General features: G+C 44.0%; 1 non-coding gene across 1 annotated transcript; it reads right to left on the bottom strand.

Annotated features, from left to right (window-relative positions):
• Positions 1-15,981: 15,981 nt before the first annotated feature.
• LOC123930340 lies at positions 15,982-16,088 on the bottom strand. The gene has a single exon (XR_006816056.1). It is a non-coding gene; the product is annotated as a U6 spliceosomal RNA (small nuclear RNA).
• Positions 16,089-21,786: the final 5,698 nt, after the last annotated feature.

Here is a 21,786-nt window from a genome sequence, read left to right on the forward strand (position 1 = left end):
GGTGGCGGTCTCGGGGCGGGACGCGGTCCCTGGCAAGGCCGAGCGGGCGGGCGCGGGCGGCGAGCCTCCTAGGCCGAGAGGCGGGAGGCCGGAGGCAGCAGCCGCAAACTTTCTTCGCACCCCACCCCTGAAGTTGTCCGGAGCCCGCGGCGGGGAGGGCGGCCTGAGGGCGCGCAGAGGTCGCGGGAGAGTTCGGGGAGGCCCGGGAGAAGTGCCCGCGGCGCGTTGGGAGGCGGACGACGCGGCGCGGCTCCTTCCCTTCTGTCCGAAACCCCTCCGAGCGGGCTGGTGTGTCACGTTTCTCCGCGGCCGCCCTGGCGCCGCCTCTAAATAAAATCGACTTGAAAAAAAATGGAGCGGAAAAAAAAAAAAAAAAAAAAAAGGCGAAGCCACGTGGTGAAAGCCCCCACCCACCCTGCTCGGGAAGACCCCCGACGCCTCTGGGCCCATCGGCCCTCCGGCCCGGCCCAGCCCACCCGTCTCCAGCCTGGGGGTGTGGGGGGAAAAGACATAAAACTCACCCCCGGGGGGGACAGGGCGGTGGGGGGGTGCGTTCCCGAAGCTCTCCTTGCCCCCTCCCCCTTGGCAAGAATCTGGCCCCTAGGGAGGCGCCCCGCCCCCACCCATCCCCCTACCCCGGCCCCGGCTGGGGGAGGGTGGTCGGGCCCAGAATCTCCCACCTCTTTATGGGTAAAACGTACGGTTTTTATTCGTGCGGTGTCTGGGGGGGAGAGTTTGCCCACCCTACCCCGGTTAACTGCTAGCGACTGACAGGAGGGGGACGGCCGAGATAGACAAAGAGAAGCCGAGGACTCTGGGGTCTTCTGGCGGGGGTCGCGCGAGCCGGTGATTTTAAAAGAAAGGCGCTTTTCTTCTAGATTTTTAAGTGAGGGGTCTCGGCCTTCCCGGCCCCAGTCCTAGGAGACTCCCCCGCCTACGGCAATCCAGGACCCGGGGACCCTGCGAGCGCGGGACCGGGAAGCTAGGAACACGGGGGACCGTGGCTGGGAACGAGAGATCCGCAGGAAATCATGTTTCGGGATTCCCACGGGAGAAGGGTGGCTCGCACCCGGCTTCGGCCGCCGAACTAGACCGTCTCCGGGTCCTAGGTTGGGGGGGGGCGGAACTCGCGGCTCCGGCCCAAGCTGACCCCAGGAGAGAGGGAGGGGTGGAGAGGAGGAAGAGGAGTGGTAGCGTGAGCGGACCCGAGCGAACCGAAGGGGGAGGTCTCAGGGAGGGAGTGACTGGGTGGGGATCCGAACGCTCCCCTTCTCCCTCCCTGACGCGGGGGCGGACAGGTGGAGTCCCCTCCGGCCGCCCCACCCAGGCCCGCGACCGCAGCTTTCCCAGCGCCGGGTTCGGGTCTCGGAACTTTGGGGTGCAGCGTTCGGATCCGGGCGGGAAGGCGGGAGAGGGGCCGGGGGCGGGGGGCCGAGTGCTGAAGCCCCGCCCACGTCCCCAGGTCAGACCCGCGGGGGGAGGGGGTAATTTCCGCTCTGCGCTCGGGGAAGCGAGGGGCGGGAGCTTCGAGGAGGGGGCGGCGGCCCCTCCCCCGCCCGTTCCTGGGGAGGGGGAAAGCGGATCCGCCCTGGTCCTTTTCCTCGCCTTTGACCAACTCGCTGCGGATTCTCCGGCCCCGGGAGCCTGAGGGACGGACCCGACTGGGCAAGGGGCGACACGTGGGCGGTCGCACCCCCGTCTCGGCGGTGGGGGAGGGGGCAGTTCGCCGCGCGTTTCGGAGTCCAGGATAGGCGGCGGAGAGCGGGACGCGCGGTCCACGCGCAACCGGGATCCCGCGCCGAGTGGCGGGCGAGGGCAACGAGTTTCCAGCGGAGGGGGCTGGGATAGCGCCCGGGGCGGGGCGTGGTGGCGGGGAGGGCGGCCCGGGGACCCCGGAGGCCCCCCCCCCGGCCCGGGGGCCGGGGAAAGAGGGGGTGGACCCCCAGTAATGCCAGACTCTCCCTGAACTGGGCGGAAGCTCGTGTTTTCCACCGGGTTCTGCGGGTGGGAGAAAATTCTGTCGGGGGCACGCGTGCTGCGAGGGCAGGTGAGGAAGGGGGTCACTCTCCCTTTCCCCGTCCCCGACCCCATTGTCTCAGTCGCCTGCGGCCCGGGCCGACTCCGCAACACGTGTTGGCTGCACTGATACGAATGCCTTGGATTTTTTTTTTTTTTCTTGTTATTATTTTTTGTTTGCAGAGTCAGTGAGCGACTCCCGACTTGGGCGCCCCGCTCTTCTGCCAGACGATTTTATTACCGTTCAAAAAGTCGGGAGTTAAAAGACCACACGCCGCACCTTTGTCCCCCTCCCGGTTTTCCCCGCGCGCTGCAAAGAAACGGGGCTTGGGCGTGGGGGGAGGGCTTCCAACTCGGTTTCTCCATCTCCACCACCTTCAAAACCCACTCTCCAAATCCGCGTTTTGTTCTAGCCAGCCACGTGTTTGTCGGATTTGGGGTTTGTGATTTTTTTTCTTTGCATGGGGCGACAGAAAATACCAAGAGCTGTTAGTAGCTGAGTAGAAAAAGAATGTTTTCTAGGCAAGAAAGTGGGCGACATCTGTATCCTACCCCCTCCCCACATTTCCTTCGGCCCTCCCCCCCCCCTTTCTGACTCAATATTTAGTCAGCTCTTTGACCATAATTTTCTCACAAACCAACGAGCTGGAAACGCTGTCTGCCACATAGTAGGCATTCAATAAACATTTTTAAAATGAAAAACCAGCTAATACAAACTGCAGGGCAAAGAAAATTCAGAGAAAAATTGAGAGTCCGGGGGTAAGAAAAAAAAAAAATCTTGCCAGAATGTGTGTCTGTTGCCCGGGGACTTTTCTTGGTGATGTGTGTGGACTTTTGAAAGGGCTCAAAGATGGTCTCAGAAAGGCTGTTGTATTCCTTGGCCTCTTCCTTAAAAAGGAGCCCCAATCTCCTGAAATCTTTTCTCTTATATTGGGGAACAAGAAAGAGGGTTCTAGGCAGGGCACTACAGTTCCCAGAAACTTTAAGTGTTGTTTCCTTCATTTAATTTAAATCTCTAAGAATTAATAGAAGCACCTCTCAGGGTTTCTCCCTGGGGAGCATGCCCACTACTCTATCTCTTTATTCCTAAAACAAAAGCAAGTTACACCCCACAAAAACTTCCATGCAGACCTCTAAACTCCTGTAAAATGCAGCCCACCTTTTCCTATCCTAGATTCAAAGGGAAACAAAAATTGTAAAAGTAATCATTGAATTCAGTTCACTTTTAGATTTGTTTTCCATTTAAAAAATACAATAGAAGTCTAAATGTTAGTTGAAACTAGTTTCAATGACAGCAGGGGAGAAAATACACATTTGTGAAAATAAAAATTTACCAACTATTGCTAAATTGAAACTGATTAGTTCTTTTTAAAAATCAGATGTTTTGGTGAATTCTAATCCTCCCCCCTACCCCCACCGAGGGCTTCTGTGTATAGTCAGAGGCTGCAAGAACACAAGAGAGCGGAGACAGCTGGGGTGAGATGCAGACCTTTTTAGCCCCCAAATCAGTTTTGCCTCACTGATCTGGCTATTTTAGGCTGGGGTTGGGGGCACTGAATGATGCTGACTGGTGCTTCATCTCCCCTCTGAGTGAGCCCAGCACTAAAATTAACCTGAGAGTAGGGTTATTTCTTGTCAAGACTCACATTCCTAGGGTAGGGATAGGAATGGGCCAACTTGGAATGCCACAATTTATCATTCCCCCTTTCTGTCCTTTCTTTCTTTTGTTATAAGACAACTAATAAACATTGTATTTGTTTTCCTTTTTTTTTTCTACACAGCTTCTTTGAGAAAGATTAATCATCAGTGTAGTATCAAGCTTAGTTTGTAAGAATTTAAAACAGCTGCAGGATAAATTATTTTCTCTAACAACATTATTTTTATTATTTTATTCCACTTATTTATTATCAGTGGGATTTTGTTGTTGTTGTTTTGTTTTGTTTTGTTTGTTCTCCTCTTCCTCTCCCTCCTTCCTCTTCATTTTTCCTGTGGAGAAGTGTTTGGTCTAGTTAACAGGATTCAATTCTCTGTATCTAGAAACACTGAAACTTGACTCCATTTTAAAGATGGGATTCTGATCTATTTTCCTTCAGTGTGGACATACAAATTTAGAGAGAAAAAAAAAACCCAAAAGGCAAGAAAACCACTTTTTTTTTAGCAAAAAGGAAATATGACATGAGAAAATCAGCAATTCCCTTATCATACAATTTTAATTTTATTTTTAAATATTTCTTCCCAATATTTGTCCATTGATAATAGTTTGAGATTTTGTCATCTTATTTGTAAATCTCCATTTTTCACTTGTTGTTTACCAGAAGTAGTTCCCATTGCTGCCTCAAAATTTTCATAACTATCATTTTTCACCAACATATAACATTCAGTCCAGTACATGTGAGTTAATCATTAATCATTATTTTTAGATGTAGAATTTACATCAAAATTCTTTTAAACTTTTGTAAGTAATGCTGAATAGATATTTGGGGACATATAACTTTTTCTTCTCTTAAATTAGCTCATTTGAATAAATCCCCATAATATATTCTTCTTGTTTAATCTTAGATTTATCCATGACTTTCTATTTTAAAAGTTCAGCACATTTTACAAAAGAGAGGACACAAAAAATTGGAAAGCACTTAGGAGGGAAATATATTAAAATAGAACATTTCTGTGTTTTATTTTCTAATGAATCATAATCACTTTTGAAGTAGAATTACGGTTTCTATGAAATATAGGAAAAGAAAGATTTCACATTTACTGACATAGGACTACTGAGACTTCCCAGTTCTTGGAGGAATTTGTTTTTTGTTTGCTTGGGTTTTATTTATTTTGCTGTTGTTTGCTTGTTTTTCCCTTGTTACTGCCTTTGGGATATTTTGTTTCTTCTAGCAACTTGAAGCCTTGGTGTGGTTCTTTTAAATGCCCATAAACTTTGAAAAAGTGTAAATTAGTCCCAATTTAAAAGCACATGAAGTATTTTCTCCTGTCAAATAAATAAGGATAATTATGTGTTTAAGATAACTCATAAAATGTAAGGGAATTGTAAGCAGAAAAGGAAAATTTCCTCCTTCAGATTATTATGGAAAAGTGTTCCATGTTTAAGACCTTAAAAAAGAAATGTGTTTATTCCAGAGATAGAAAAGATTCAAAGAGAAAAAAAGAACTTTAAGAACAATCATCTGTTTTTCTATGGGTCACACAGCTTGTGTGACAAAACTGCTCAGTGTTTTGTTTGGGCTCAGGTTGGCAATGTAGAAACCTTTAGATAAGGAAGGGAATCGTTTATTTTGTTAACTTTTAAAAAATGGATGTTTCCAAATTCAGTTTGAGTAATTTAAACTACACCATAGTAGCCCTATGGACACATGTACAAGAAATGGTCAGTAACATTCCTCACACTACATGACTACTGCCTTTTTGCATTTTTTTTTTGACTCTAAAATCATTTGGTTAAAAGATAATGAACAATTTTGTGTAGTCCCTACTTGGCACAAAATGCAAAATAAGTCCCAGGTTAATTTGGGGGAAGAGTGTAGAATTCAAGAAAAGGAAATGTTATTTTTCAAAATAAAACAAATTGTAAAAATCAACAAAAGAGAGAGAACCCACACCTCAATATTATTTAAAGTGGAAATAGTAATAAGACAATTTGATACTTGACATCCACATAGTTTCTAAGTATGCAAATGATTTTAATTCAAAATGCATCAGTTACAATAGCAAACTGCAGGGAATTTATTCAGTTTTAACTACAAAACATCTATGCTTTTTAAGACTAAAAGAATGTTTCTATCTAGAAAGCAAGTTGTTTTTGTTTGCTTGTTTAAAATTTTATTCCTGATAATAAGATTAATTGGTGTTACTCCTGTTGCTAGTTAGGATCCCCCCCCACCCCCAACCAGGAGCTCTCTCAAATATTTCAAAGTGCTTAAGAGGAAATGCTGCTATGATTTTTTATATTTAGTTTTAAAAATTGTATGCACATACTATTTCACTAATATCTCATTACCAAAATACTCATTAAAAAACACTTCCTCTGTCTTTGTGAAACAAACAAGTTTTACAAAGAAAAGGGACCCAGCCTAACAGTATGTTATTTTGGTTGTTTGACTAAATTGAGATATAGTTTTTAAATGATTTCTGATTTTCATGGGTTAACGATCTAGAAAGAGTTTTTGGTCCACACACCTCTCCCAGAAACACTCTCAACTTTTTAAGAATTATCAACACAACTTAACTTCCATTCTTAAACATAACCTGAAAGTATTTGGTAAGCATTTATATGCTAAACTGTTGAATATATTTTTATGTTTTTCTTTTCACTTCTAAAATGTGTTTACAAAGAGTGTAGAAAACAAATATTAGAGTTATCTCTAAACTGCTTTGAAATGAGGGTCATGAAGTCCTTCCCTATCTTCCTCTTCCTCCCCGCCCCTCCCCCCGCCCCTCCCCTCTCTCCCCCCTCTTTGTTCCTCCATTTTTCTTCCTACTCCCGACACTGTCAATTCCTCTCCTCCTCCCCCTTTACCTTTACCCTCTTTTTAATTTTTCTTTTTTCTTTGTTACTTCTCTTCCCCTTTTTATTATTCCCTGGCTCCTCTGCCCCTCAACCCATGTCTTTCCTCTTTTTAATCAATAAACCTATCCCAACTTTCTATACTTTTCTTCACTCCTTCCCTTTTCCTTTTTCCTCTCCCTCTATCACTACCTTGCTGTCATTCAGACTGTTATTTCTGGTGAAGTGGAAGGCTACAGAGATGCTTGAGTAATTTTGTACACCAAAACAAAAAGCTTGTTACATTTTTTAGGTGAACATCCATGTCATTCAGAGGACAAAGCTCCCTGTTCTCCCAGCATTTATTGTCTAAACATTCACTAGACACTTTTACTTCTTTGTATCATTTTTCTGTATCTTACACTGCTTATAACATTGTGTTATTAGAATTTTGTGTATCAAATCCTTGAGGGCACAGCCTGTTTATCACCCAAGGAGTCCCAACACAGTGCTGACAGGTGTCCAAAAATATATAGTAAGTATCTTTTGATACTATCTGGAAAGACATGGTCAGTGTGATCAAATAAAATGCTGTGTTCAGCCTGCGGTGCTTTTTCTTTTTCCCTTTTTCCTTCCTTCCTTCCTCTTTCTTTTTCCTTCTCTTTCTTTCTTTTTTCCCCATTTCTATTTTTGTAAATATAATACTCTACAATCATCAGATTAAATACACATAAATTCCGTCATTCTGAAGGCTGATAGGTCTTACATCAAGAACAGCAACCAAAGGATATCTTTCAGCTTGTCTCTCCCTAGTCTTGTATCCATGACTGTCCTATTAAAGATGTCCGTGGATGAGCAATCTCTTCACCTTGTGTCTGGTTAAGTAGCCTTGGAGTTCTCAAGGCTTCAGACAGTCAATGTCAACCATCAGTGTTAGTTGGCATAACCCTTTGCCATCCTTATCTCCCTTGATGCCAACCAACCAGGAAGACCATCTCAAGGTTCAGTCCACAAGCGTTTCCTCCCAACAGGTCTCTTAGGGTCTTCTCTCTGGGAATATAGCCAACACTTCATTAACCATGTAAAGATTTATTATTTTGCATGTCATCCAAAGCGCAAGTGTCATCCCTAGACAGCCCTCCAGCTCAGCGACTCCCAGGATGTCTGCTACAGCCACTTCCCATAAGAAATGTTTACTGAATACCTACCTATCAATACAGCTGTGAACACTAAAGAGAAGGCAAACCAATTTTTATAGCAGTCTAAATTAAAGCCAAATTTAAGCAGGTCATGAAAATAGCAAAGTGCTTCGTTTTGTTTTTAATTTATAATACTCATTACTAGCAAGAATATAGTGAAATAAAACATTCCATATGCCTGTGTGGGATAACAATTTTAAGGCAACAAAACCCTTTAAAAATTGGTATTGTTTGACTCAGAAGTTGTACTTTTGAGTAATTTTTCTAACTAAAATCCTGTATATAGAACATTTTATTCAACCTTAAAAAAGAAGGAAACTCTAATACCTGCTATAATATAGATGAACCTTGAAAACACGAGGCTAAGTAAAATAAGCCAGGCACAAAGGATAAATATGTATGAGATACCTAAAATAGTCAGATTCATAGAGGCAGAAAGTAGAATAATGGTTACCAGGGCTTGGGAGGAATGTGTGAGGTGGGGAGTTAGTGTATGGAGTTTCAACTTGAGATGAGGAAAGTTCTGGAGATGGTACTGGGATGGTTACACAGCAGTGTAAATGTACTCAATGCTACTGAATCTTAAGACACTTAAAAATGGCTAAAATTAACAATTTTATGTATGTATTTTTAAACATTTATTTATCTGAGAGAGAGAGAACAAACTGGACGGGGAGAGGGAGAGGGAGAAAGAGAACAAAATCCAAGAGTTGGTGGGTCAACCAACCAAGCCACCCAGGCACACCTATGTTATGTATATTTTATCTTTTTTTTTTTTTTTTGAAAGATCTTATTTACTTATTAGAAAGAAAGAGAGAGGGGAGAGGGGCACCTGGGTGGCTCAGTGGGTTAAAGCCTCTGCCTTCAGCTCAGGTCATGTTCCCAGGGTCCTGGGATGGAGCCCCACATCGGGCTCTCTGCTCAGCGGGGAGCCTGCTTCCTCCTCTCTCTGCCTGCCTCTCTGCCTACTTGTGATCTCTGTCAAATAAATAAATAAAATCTTAAAAAAAAAAAGAAAGAAAGAAAGAGAGCGAGCACTCTGGCAAGTGAGGGGGAGGGGCAGAGGGAGAAGCAGGACTCCTCCCTGAGCAGGGAGCCTGACCTTTACCAAGATTTTTTTTTTAATACCATGATTTTTAAAGACAAAAATTTTAGCCTTTTCAAAGTATCAAGAATAACAGAAAGGGGTGCCTGGGTGTCTCAGTGGGTTAAGCCTCTGCCTTCGGCTCAGGTCATGATCCCAGGGTCCTGGGACGGAGCCCCACATCGGGCTCTCTGCTCAGCAGGGAGCCTGCTTCCTCCTCTCTCTCTGCCTGCCTCTCTGCTTACTTGTGATCTCTGTCAAATAAATAAATAAAATCTTTTAAAAAACAAACAAACAAACATAGTATTGGTCACTGTTAAGGAAAAAAAACTGTTAGCAATTGAAATGCTTACCAATAGGGAAATCTTCAAATAACTTCAAACATAGCCAGTTGGTAAAATATTATGCAGCCATTAAAAATTATGTCCAAGGTTTAGTTGGTTAAGTGTCTGCCTTTGGCTCAGGTCATGATCCCGGGGTCCTGGGAAAGAGCCCCACATCGGGCTCCCCACTTCTCCCTCCCCCTGCATCCTCACCCTGCTTGTGCATGCGCGCATGTGCGCGCTTGCTCTCGTGTGCACCTGCATGCTCTCTCTCTCACGAAAGTAAGTAAATAGGTAAAGATCTTTTTAAAAAATTAAGTCTGAACGGGGTTTAGAAAAATTTAGGGGAAGTTTATTTTTTAAAAATGCATGTCACAACACAAAATTTAGTATTTGTGCTCATATAGTCTGCATGATTGGAACCATCTTAGCAACGACAGAAGCTACGTGTACATTAAAGACTAGAAATTACCTTAGAAAAACTCTTGCATATGGATACCTAGAATGTGTACAAGAACATTTCATAGCAGCATTGCTTACACTAACAAAACCTAGAAACCCTACAAATGTACATCTCCAAGAATGGATAAACAAAGCTGAGTATATGGACACCTGGGTGGCTCAGTGGGTTAAGCCTCTTCCTTCAGGTCGGGTCATGATCCCAGAGTTCTGGGATCGAGCCCCGAATCGGGCTCTCTGCTCAGCAGGGAGCCTGCTTCTCGCTCTCTCTCTCTTCCTGCCTCTTTGCCTCCTTGTGATCTCTGTGTTAAATAAATAAATAAAGTCGTTACTATATATATAAAAAAGCTGAGTATAGTCATACAGTGGAATTTGGGGGCAATCATAATAAAGGAACTTCTGCGATGTGTAACAATGTGAGTGAATCACAACTCTGATCAATAAACAAAAACAAAGACCCAGAGACTGAAGAATATGCACATAATGGTTCCATTTACAGAAGTTCTAGAATATCCAAAACTAACATTGTGTTGTTTAGGGATGCATCCAGAAAAGGTTGAACTTTAAAGAAAATGAAGAGCTCTGCAACTAACTGCTGGGCAGCTTTTTAACCACTTTGGAGCCTTCTCCCAAGCTGTGGACCAAATGGAAACGATAAACCTTTTTGCAGAAAAAAAGAAAGAAAAGAAATGAAAAAAGAGAAAAGCAAAGTGAACAGAAAAGAAAAGAAAGGAAAAGAAAAGAATGAACATGATAAACAAAATTCCAGAATGTGTTAATTCTGGGAAGTAGCATAGGGATGATCGAGGAGGAACTCACAGGGCACTTCAAAGATACTGGGGATGGATGTTCTAGTTCTCAAACTGAGTGGTAGCTATACAAGTGCTTTATCATTCTTTGAAACTGTACATGTACAGTTTACATTACTTTGTTAATATAAATATTTCATAATAAAAATTAATTGAAATACTAAAAAGTCTGGAAAACACTGTTGATAGTAACTCTGGTTTTAGGATTAGTGGATTTCTCTCTACTCCTGTCTGTTTCTCCCTCCCTCTCTTTTCTCTCTCCCTGTTTCTCTCTCTTGACTCTGCTGTATTTTTTCAGGATTTCTAAGACTATTACGTTTTTATAACACACTTAAAAAAAAAAGTCAAATGGATATTCAAACGAATCCCCCCAGAACACTTTCACAAACCAAACGGGGAATAGTTTTGGATCATCCAGTCTTCTTGATGCAGCCAGAAATCTCCTTCCATTAGCAGCCAAGGTTGAGGGTTAACTGAAACTCACCCTGATCAATCACGGATGTGGCTTGACTTTAGCTAAAGGTCTGATTAATTATACATGTATTCATAATAAACTGAGATGGTGCCTACTGAAACTCAGGACCGGCATGGTAAACAGGAACCAAGCACCCAGATTCACACCTGCCCAGTCTGTCCTGGATCTTTTGCAGATACACTGTTCCTTTCAACTCCCAATGCACGAGCATGTTTGTTTCATTCACTGGAAACCTCTGAGGCTGAAGCCCATTTCTGCCTCATCGGTCTGGGAGTTTCTTGTGAGATCACGCCTCTCAGCATACTGAAAACCTCAGGGCAGGACCCATGTTGTTTCCTTTCTCTAAGTGAGCGGTTTCCATTATGTTCATCAACTAAGATCTCCTTTATTATTTTTCCATGAGCCCAATGTTTTGAAAATTGTCTATCAAAAAATTCCAATGACCAGGTAATAAATTGTTTATAGACTGAGTGGTTATCAGAGCTTCTCTATACAAGTGGCAAGAAGTTAAACTATTTCCACCGAAAGTAAAGGGACTTGGAACTGGAATTTGTCCATACAGCCTTGCCTGGAGCAAATGTCTGATTTGCATGAGATATCCTAACTGACTGAAAACAGTTTAAGGATACCACTGTGCTCATTACACCTTCTTTCCTTCCTTCTTAGATCCTGGATCTGGCGAGCCTAGGGTTTGAGAAACATTCCTTAGGACCAGCTTTCCCAGTTCCTGCACTGTGCCCGGGAGAAGAGCTAAAGAGAAAAGAAGAGAGAGAGGATGTTGTAAAATGTGGTAAATTCCCAACAGGGTGGCTTCATGGTTTCTACTTTATAGGTCAACTCTGCTACAGACATGCAGCAAAACCAGGATCCCAACCTAGTTGTTCTGGATCCTGTGTCCTTGCTCTTGCCCTTATATGAGCGCATTTAAAAATCCTCGGGCATGGAGCGCCTGGCTTGGTCCCAGAGCGTCCAGCTCTTTATCTTGGGTTGTAAGTTCGAGTCCCTTGTTAGGTGTAGAGATTACTTAAAAATAAAATATTTTAGGGGTGCCTGGGTGGCTCAGTGGGTTAAAGCCTCTGCCTTCAGCCCAGGTCATGATCCCAGGATCCTGGGATCGAGCCCTGCATCCGACAATCTGCTCAGCTGGGAGCCTGCTTCCTCCTCTCTCTCTCTACCTGCCTCTCTGCCTACTTATGATCTCTGTCTGTCAAAAAAAAAATAAGTAAAATCTTTAAAAATAAAATAAAATATTTTAGGGGCACCCGGGTGGCTCAGTCAGTTGGGCATCAGACTCTTGGTTTTGGCTCAGGTGATGATCTCAGGGTTGTGGGATTGAGCCCCGTGTCAGGCTCCATGCTTAGCAGGAAGTGTACTTGTCCTGCTCACATCCTTCTCCTTCTGCTTCTCCTCCCCTCCCCCACCCCCTGCCCCGGCTCACACCTGCACTCTTGCTCACTCTCTAATAAATAAATAAGATCTTTTAAAAAATAAAAATAGGGGCACCTGGGTGGCTCAGTGGTTTAAAGCCTCTGCCTCCGGCTCGGGTCATGATTCCAGGGTTCTGGGATCGAGCCCCACATCAGGCTCTCTGCTCCGCGGGGAGCCTGCTTCCCCCGCCCCCTCTCTCTCTCTCTGCCTGCCTCTCTGCCTACTTGTGATCTCTGTCTGTCAGATAAATAAATAAATAAATCTAAAATATATATATATATATTAAAAAAATAAAAATAAAAGGAAATATTGGGGCACGTGGGCAGTTCAATTGTTAAGCGTCTGCCTTCAGCTCAGGTCATGATCCCAAGGTTCCTGGGATCCAGCCCAGCATCAGGCTCCCTGCTCAGTGGGAAGCCTGCTTCTTCCCTCTCCCATTCCCCCTGCTTTTGTTCCCTCTCTCACTGTCTCTCTCTCCATCAAATAAATAAATAAATAAAAATCTTAAACAAATAATAAAATGAAATATTTTGGGAACACCTGGCTAACTCAGTCAGAGCATGTTGACTCTTGATCTCAGGGTTGTAAGTCCCATATTAGGTGTAGAGATTACTTAAAAACAAAAATCCTAAAAAAATAAATACAGTAAAATACTTTTAAAAAATATTTTATTTATTTATTTGAGAGAGAGAATGAGAGAGAGAGAGTATGAGAGGAGAGAGGGTCAGAGGGAGAAGCAGACCTCCCACTGAGCCGGGAGCCCAACACAGGGCTCGATCTCTGGACTCCAGGATCATGACCGGGGCCAAAAGCAGTTGCTTAACCATCTGAGCCACCCAGGTTACCCAATAAGTACTTTTTTTTTTTTTTTAATTGAAGGGAGCATTTTTTTTTTTAAAGATTTTATTTATTTATTTGACAGATAGAGATCACAAGTAGGCAGAGAGTCAGGCAGAGAGAGAGAAAAGGAAGCAAGCTCCCTGCTGAGCAAAGAGCCAGATGCAGGGCTTGATCCCAGGACCCTGAGATCATGACCAGAGCCGAAGGCAGAGGCTTAACTCACTGAGCCACCCAGACGCCCCAATAAGTACTTTTTTTTTAAGTATTTCTGACTTTTTTTTTTTTTAAGATTTCATTTATTTATTTGAGAGAGAGAGGGAGAGATCTCAAGTAGGTGGAGAGGTAGGCAGAGAGGAAGGAGAAAGCAGGCTCCCCACTGAGCAGAGAGTCTGATGCGGGGCTCTATCCTAGGATCCTGGGATCATGACCGGAGCCAAAGGCAGAGGCTTTAACCCACTGAGTCACCCAGGCGCCCTCCAATAATTACTTTTTTAAAAGAGATTTTATTGTATTTATTTGACACAGAGAGAGAGAGCACAAGCAGCGGAAGCAGCAAGCAGAGGGAGAGGGAGAAGCAGGCTCCCCGCTGAGCAGGGAGCCCAACCCAGGAATCCATTGGGATCATGAGCCCAGCCAAAAGCAGATGCCTAACAACTGAGCTACCCAGGCACCCCTACAATAAAATCTTTAAAAAAATTTTTTTTTAATAAATAAATACAGGGGTGCCTGGGTGGTTCAGTGGGTTAAGCCTCTGCCTTCGGCTCAGGTCATGATCTCAGGATCCTGGGATCAAGCCCCGCATTGGGCTCTCCGCTCAGCAGGGAGCCTGCTTCCTTTTTCTCTCTCTCTGCCTGCCTCTCTGCCTGCTTGTGATCTCTTTCTGTCAAATAAATAAAACCTTTTAAAAATAAATAAATAAATAAATAAATACAAATCCTAGGGGCACTAGGGTGGCTCAGTCTTTTAAGCATCTGCCTATGGCTTAAGTCATGATCCTGGGATCCTTGGATGAGCTTGTTGAGCTCCCTGCTTGGTGGAGAGCCTGCCTCTCCCTCTCCCTCTGCTGTTCCCCCTGATGTGTTCTCACTCTCTGTCAAATAAATAAAATCGTCTTAAAAAAATAAATAAAAATCTTAGTGTAACCCACACATATATCACAATTTATTTTTTTACTTTTTAAAAGTTTTTTTAGAAAGATTTTATTTATTTATGATTTGACAGAGAGAGAGCACAAGCAGGGGGAGCGGCAGGCAGAGGGAGAGGAAGAAGCAGGCTCCCCCGCCGAGCAAGTAGCCAGATATGGGGCTCAATCCCAGGACCCTTAGGATCGTGACCCCAGCTGAAGGCAGAGGCTTAACCCACTGAGCCACCCCACAATTTTTTCTTTAAGATTTATTTATTTACTGGGGCACCTGGGTGGCTCAGTGGGTTAAGCCTCTGCCTTCAGCTCAGGTCATGATCTCAGGGTCCTGGGATCGAGCCCCACATCGGGCTCTCTGCTCAGCGGGGAGCCTGCTTCCCTTCTTCTCTCTCTGCCTGCCTCTCTGCTTACTCATGATCTCTCTCTGTCAAATAAATAAATCTTTAAAAAAAAAAGATTTATTTATTTACTTATTTACTTGAGTGAGAGATAGCAGGGGGACGGGCAGAGGGGGAGGGAGTGAGAGAATCTTCAATCAGACTCCTTGCTCAGCGCAGAGCCCAGCACAGGGCTCAATCCCAGCACCCTGAAATCATAATCTGAGCCAAAATCAAGAGTTAGATGTTCAACGAACTGAGCTACCCAGGCACCACTACCACAATTTATTGTATGCAGAGATGTAAAGACAACTCAACAGATAAAGGATAATCTTTCCAACAAATAGTGCTGGAACAATTGGATATTTGTATGCAAAAATACATTTCCTTCCACATCCCATCCTGTATATAAAAATGAACTCAATCATATACTTGAACCATTTAGGTCATATAACTAACTGTAAAGACAAAAACTACAAGGCTCCTAGGAGAAAACCTTTGTGACCCTGAGTTATGCAAAGATATCCTAGATATGCTACCAAAAGCAAAATTCAAAAAGCCAAATTGATAAATTGGACTTTTTTTTTTTTAAAGATTTTATTTATTTATTTGACAGAGAGAGATCACAAGTAGACAGAGAGGCAGGCAGAGAGAGAGGAGGAAGCAGGCTCCCTGCGGAGCAGAGAGCCCGATGCGGGGCTCGATCCCAGGACCCTGAGATCATGACCTGAGCGGAAGGTAGCGGCTTAATCCACTGAGCCACCCAGGTGCCCCTAAATTGGACTTTTTAAAAACCAAACAAACAAACAAAAACTCCTCTTGCCTCTAGGAGGTAACCGTTAAGGGAATGAAAAGACGAGCCACACAAACTGGGAGAAAAACATTTTGTATAAGGACTTGTATCCAAAATAGGTAAAGAACTCTCAAAACTCAGTATCAAGAGCACAAATAACCCTCTCCCCCCAAAATGGGTAAAAAAATGTAAACAGACATTTCAAGATTTTATTTATTTATTTGACAGACAGAGATCACAAGTAGGCAGAGAGGCAGGCAGAGAGAGGGGGGGAGGCAGGCTCCCAGATGAGCAGAGAGCCTGATGCGGGGCTCAATCCCAAGACCCTGAAATCAAGACCTGAGCTAAAGGCAGAGACTTTAACCCACTGAGCCACCCAGGCGCCCCTATGTTTAACTTTTTAAGAAGCTGCCAAACTGTTTTCTTTTTTTTACCCTGGAGCTCAATAAAAACTTTTAATTATATGTCAGAGACTTTGTTCAGTGCAAGAGTGAACGCCCGCTGTTCGTGTTCACGAGTCCACTTTATCAAATGTCAATTACATCAAAAATACAGAACGCTTCAGGAATTTGTGTCTCACCTTCATTCCGGAACCTTGCTAATCTCTTCTATATCATTCCAGTTTTAATACATGTGCAGCTGACGCAAGCACTGCCAAGCCGTTTTCTGAAGTGGTTGTAACATTTGACCTGTGAAATGTCTGTTTAGGGGCTCCTGGGGGGCGCACATCGGGCTCTCTGCTCAGCAGGGAGCCTGCTTCCCCATGTCTCTGCCTGCTTCTCTGCCAACTTGTAATCTCTCTGTCAAATAAATAAATAAATAAAATCTTTAAAAAAAAAAAAACATTAAACATATCCCAATCCCCGGTATTTACTCAAGAAAAAGGAAAGCATATGTCCATAAAACAACTTCTCCACAAATGTTCACAGCGGCTTTATTTGTAATAGCCCCAAACCTGAAATGACCTAAATGTCCATCAACAGGTAGATGATAACCCAAGTGTAACATAGCCATAAGATGAAGAATATTACTCAGCAATGAAAAAGAGTACACTATTGATCACGCTACAACTGAAACTCAAAATCAGTATGCTGAGGGGCGCCTGAGTGGCTCAGTGGGTTAAAGCCTCTGCCTTCGGCTCAGGTCATGATCCTACAGTCCTGGGATCGAGCCCCGCATCGGGCTCTCTGCTCGGCAGGGAGCCTGCTTCCTCCTCTCTCTGCCTGCCTCTCTGCCTACTTGTGATCTCTCTCTGTCTGTCAAATAAATAAATAAAATCTTAAAAAAAAATCAGTACGCTGAATGAAAGAAACCAGACAAAACAGAATACATATTATATGATTCTATTTATATAAAAGTTTAGAAAATACAAACTAATCTATAGTAACAGAAAGCAAGTCAGCAGCTGGAAGAGTTGAGTAGGAGAGAAAGGGCTCAAGGAAATTTCAGGCGATGGTGGGTATGTTCACTTACTTTATTTTTAAAAAAATTTTTAAGTAGGCATGGAGCTTGAAATGATGACCTTGAGATCAAGACTTGAGTGGAGATCAAGAGTCAGTCATTCAGGGGCATCTGGGTGGCTCAGTGGGTTAAGCCTCTGCTTTCGGCTCAGATCATGATCCCAGGGTCCTAGGATTGAGCCCCGCATCCAGCTCTCTGCTCAGCGGGGGGCCTGCTTCCCCCTCTTTCTCTGTCTGCCTCTCTGCCTACTTGTGATCTCTCTCTGTGTGTCTAATAAATAAATAAAATCTTAAAAAAAAAAAAAAGAGTCAGTAGTTCAGGGGTACCTGGGTGGCTCAGTGGGTTAAAGCCTCTGCCTTCGGCTCAGGTCATGATCCCAGGGTCCTGGAATCGATTGCCGCATCCGGCTCTCTGCTCAGCAGGGAGCCTGCTTCCCTCCCCTCTCTCTGCCAGTCTCTCTGCCTCTTTGTAATTTCTGTCTGTCAAATAAATAAATTAAAATCTTTATTAAAAAAAAAAAGTCAGTTGTTCAATCTACTGAGTCACCCAGGTGCCCCAGTATTTTTAAAGTAAGCTCTATGCCCAACATGGGGCTCAAACTCACTGCCCCAAGATCAAGAGTTGCATACTCTATCAACTGAGCCGGCCAGGTCCCCAATATTCACTCCTTTGACAGTATTGATGGTTTAATGGGAGAAGACGAATATTAAACATGAAACTGTACACTTTACATTCAATATGTGCCATTAATTATGTGTCAGTTATACCTTGATAATGCTGTTTTAGAAACCCCAATACTGTGGAGGGAGTGGTGAACCGGAAAATAACCATTTTCCATCACTGTAGTAAAGATGGGTTCAAGCAAGAATCAATGGGTGTGAGGCACCTGGGTGGCTCAGGTTGTGATCTCGGGGTCCTGGGACTGAGCCCCACATTGGGGTCCCTGATCTGCCGGGAGTCTGCTTCTCCCTCTCCCTCTGCCTCTCCCCCATTCTCCTGCTCATTCTTTCTCTCCCTCTCTCTCTCTCAAATAAATAAATAAAATCTTAAAAAAAAAAAAAGGACCAATAGTTGTTAAATAAATCTGAGGGTGGGGGAAGTCTGATTCAGAAAGGGATATTTACATTATCTTTTTTTTAAAAGATTTTATTTATTTATTTGACAGACACAGATCACAAGTAGAGAGGCTTTAACCCACTGAGCCACCCAGGTGCCCCATATTTACATTATCTTAAAGTGTCTCCCTGTCAGTTGCTTATTAATTATAAGGAGAAAAATAGTAACAATACTGTGGGGAAATTGAACAAAATTTTGCGTGGTCAAAATTATCATCAGTCATGGACAGGTAGACACCTTGTTCCTCTAAATGCAATACCTTGAAAAGGACAGACTAATTTTTATAGTATTCTGGCCACCATGTATCACCTGATTTAAGATGGGAGAAAAAGCAGACAAAGCCAAATTAAGAAACATTCGATAACTTAACTGGCCTGGACCCTCAGAAATGTCAGTGTAGGGGCACTTGGGTGACTCGGTCGGCTTAGCATCTGCCTTTGGCTCAGGTCATGATCTCGGGGTCCTGGGATTGAGCCTGGTAGGTGGGCTCCCTGTTAAGGAGGGAGTCTGCGTCTTTCTCTCCCTCTGTTCTCCCCCCACCTCCCCCATGCCCTCTCTGTCTCTCTCTCAAATAAATAAACAAAATCTCTCTTTTTTTAAGATTTTATTTATTTATTTGACAGACAGAGATCACAAGTAGGCAGAGAGCAGGCAGAGAGAGAGGAGGAAGCAGGCTCCCTGCTGAGCAGAGAGCCTGATGCGGGGCTCGATCACAGGACCCTGAGATCATGACCTGAGCCAAAGGCAGAGGCTTTAACCCACTGAGCCACCCAGGTGCCCCACAAAATCTCTTTTTTTAAAAAATGTCAGTATCATGAACGACAAAGGAAGGCTAAGAGAGAAACTGTTAAAGGACAATAGGAGACATGACAAACACAATACATGATCCTGGACTGAATCTGATAAAGAAAGGGAAATATCCCAAAAGACATTACTGGGACAATTGAAATACTTGTAATACGGACTATATGCTTTATATCAATGTTAAACTTCTTGAATTTTATCATTGTATTTATAGTGGTTATGTGTGTGAATATCCCTGTTCTTAGGAAATATACAATGGGCAGCAGCTCTTTCTGCCCATTGGTCCTGTCCCTGTGCTTTAATAAAACCACCTTTCTGCACACACACACAGAAATATGCATGGAAATGTGAAGTGGTAAAGGAACATAATGTATGTAATTGACTTTCATATGTTTATAAGATAAGTAATGGAAAGATAGAACAAAGTGGCAAAATGCTAAAAGTTGGCGTCTCTGTGGGTATACTGGAATTCTTTTGTAAGTTCTCTGTAAGTTTAAATTATTTTAAATGAGGGCGCCTGGGTGGCTCAGTGGTTAAAGTCTCTGCCTTCGGCTCAGGTCATGATCCCAGCATCCTGGGATGGAGCCCCGAGGCAAGGCTGTCTCTCTGCTCAGCAGGGAGCCTGCTTCCTCCTCTCTCTGCCTGCTTCTCTGCCTACTTGTGATCTCCATCTGTCAAATAAATAAATAAAATCTTTAAAAAAATTATTTTAAATGAAAGCTTTGAAAAATCTCCAGGCTAATGACATCGGAGTCTCTGGGAATACCACTGAGGCACTGGGATTTTATTTGTACCACACCCAAAGTGGGGCTCAAACTCACAGCCCTGAGATCAAGAGTCGCATGCCCTACTGACTGAGCCAGCCAGGCACCCCAAGCCATGGGATTTCATTTATTTATTTTTTAAATTAATTAATTTTTTTTTTTTTTTTAAAGAGAGAGCACAAGCGGCAGGAGCTGGCAAGCAGAGAGAGAAGCAGACTCCCCACTGAGCAAGGAGCCAAATGCAGGGATCAATTCCAGGACCCTGGGATCATGACCTGAGCCTAAGGCAGAGACTTTAACCCACTGAGCCACCCAGGCGCCCCATGCCATGGGATTTTACAAAGCTTTTCAGGCCAGGGTGCTAGATTTGACAAATAACAGTACAATGTGTGCAGTTAAATTTGAATTTCAGATAAACAGGTTAAAAATATATTTTTTTAAAGATTTTATTTATGGGGACTCCTGGATGGCTCAGTTGATTAAACTGCTGCCTTCTGCTCGGCTCAGGTCATGATCCCAGTGTCCTGGAATCATGTCCCACATGGGGCTCCCTGCTCAGCGGGGAGCCTGCTTCTCTCTCTGCCTCTACCTGCCACTCTGCCTGCTTGTGTGCTCTCGATCTCTCTGACAAATAAATAAATAAATAAAAGGATTTTATTTATGAGAGAGAATGAGAGAGGGAGGGGCAAGGCAGGGGAGGGGCAAGGGGCTAGAGGGGACAAGCGGACTTTGCTGAGCTTGGAGTCTGACACCGGAGTGGGGGACTGGGTCCAGATCATGACTTGAGTCAGACACTTAACTGACTGAGCCACCCAGATGCCCCTAAAAACATTTTATAGTATAAGTATATCCCATGCAGTATTTTCTGCCTGACTGGCAAGGTCTGTCTTGGAATACAACTCATTTCGATATCTGTATTCTGCTGTTCTTTGTGGAATATTAGAGAAATATCTTGTTTATATGTTCTGTGTACAAAATCATCTCAGTTCTCACTCTTGCAGAGAGAAGGGGACTGAGATAAATATAAGCAGGTATTAAATGGCCAGAGTTCATGGCGATGAACAGAAATGTTTCATGAATCTGGGGCCTTTTGTAATAATAACAATAATAGTTAATATTTTTTAGGGTGGATTAGATATATGCAAGCCAACCTCTAAGGGGGACCCCCATGATCACTGCCTCCTGGTATTCACAGCCTTACATAGTCCCTCCCACATCATATCAGGGCTGGTCTATGTGACCAGCAGCACAAAGCTGAAGGATTGTACGTCATTTGTGAATTTCACTTAGACTTTCTTTTCTTTTTTTTTCTTTTTCTATTTATTTATTTATTTGACAGAGAGAGATACAGTGACAGAGGCAACACAAGCGGAGGGAGCGGGAGAGGGAGAAGCAGGCTTCCCGCTGAGCAGGGGCTCCATTTTAGGACTCTGAGCTCGTGACCCAGAGCTGAAGGCAGATGCCCAGTGACTGAGCCACCCACGCGCCCCTCCCTTAGACTCTCATCTTAGGTGCATGACTTTGCTCCAAGGGAAGAAGCGTGGAGAGGTCCATGTGGTGAGGAACTGAAGCCTTCAGCCTACAGTCGGTGGAACGAGCTCCGACGGTGATCTGCAGCCCCGGCTTCTGAGATTACAACTCAGCTGACAGCTGACTTCAGCTTCCTGAAGACCCTGAGCTAGAAGCACCCCGCTAAGCCCCTACCAGGTTCCCAGTCCTAGAAAATGGTGTGAGATAGCGAATGTTCTGTTGCTTTGCACTGCTGAAGTTCCGAGTGATTCCTTACCCAGCCACATATCAGTACTGTATCAAGACACGACGAAACACAATGTATCTGCTCAGTATACTTGTTTCCCAAACCAATTCTGTCTTTTTTTTTTTTTTAAAGATTTTATTTATTTGACAGAGAGAAATCACAAGAGAGGCAGGCAGAGAGAGAGGAAGGGAAGCAGGCTCTCCGCTGAGCAGAGAGCCCGATGCGGGACTTGATCCCAGGACCCTGAGATCATGACCCGAGCCGAAGGCAGCGGCTCAACCCACTGAGCCACCCAGGCGCCCCCAAACCAATTCTGTCTTTATCTGAGACAGAGAGAAAGAGAGAGAGAGAGAAAGCATGACCATGAACACGGGGAGGGGCAAAGGGATTAAGGAGAGGGGGAAGCAGAGTCCGTGCTGACCAGGGACCCTGATTCAGGGCTCAATCCC

This window comes from Meles meles, chromosome 18 (assembly GCF_922984935.1).
Source record: "Meles meles chromosome 18, mMelMel3.1 paternal haplotype, whole genome shotgun sequence".
Lineage (NCBI taxonomy): Eukaryota > Metazoa > Chordata > Mammalia > Carnivora > Mustelidae > Meles > Meles meles.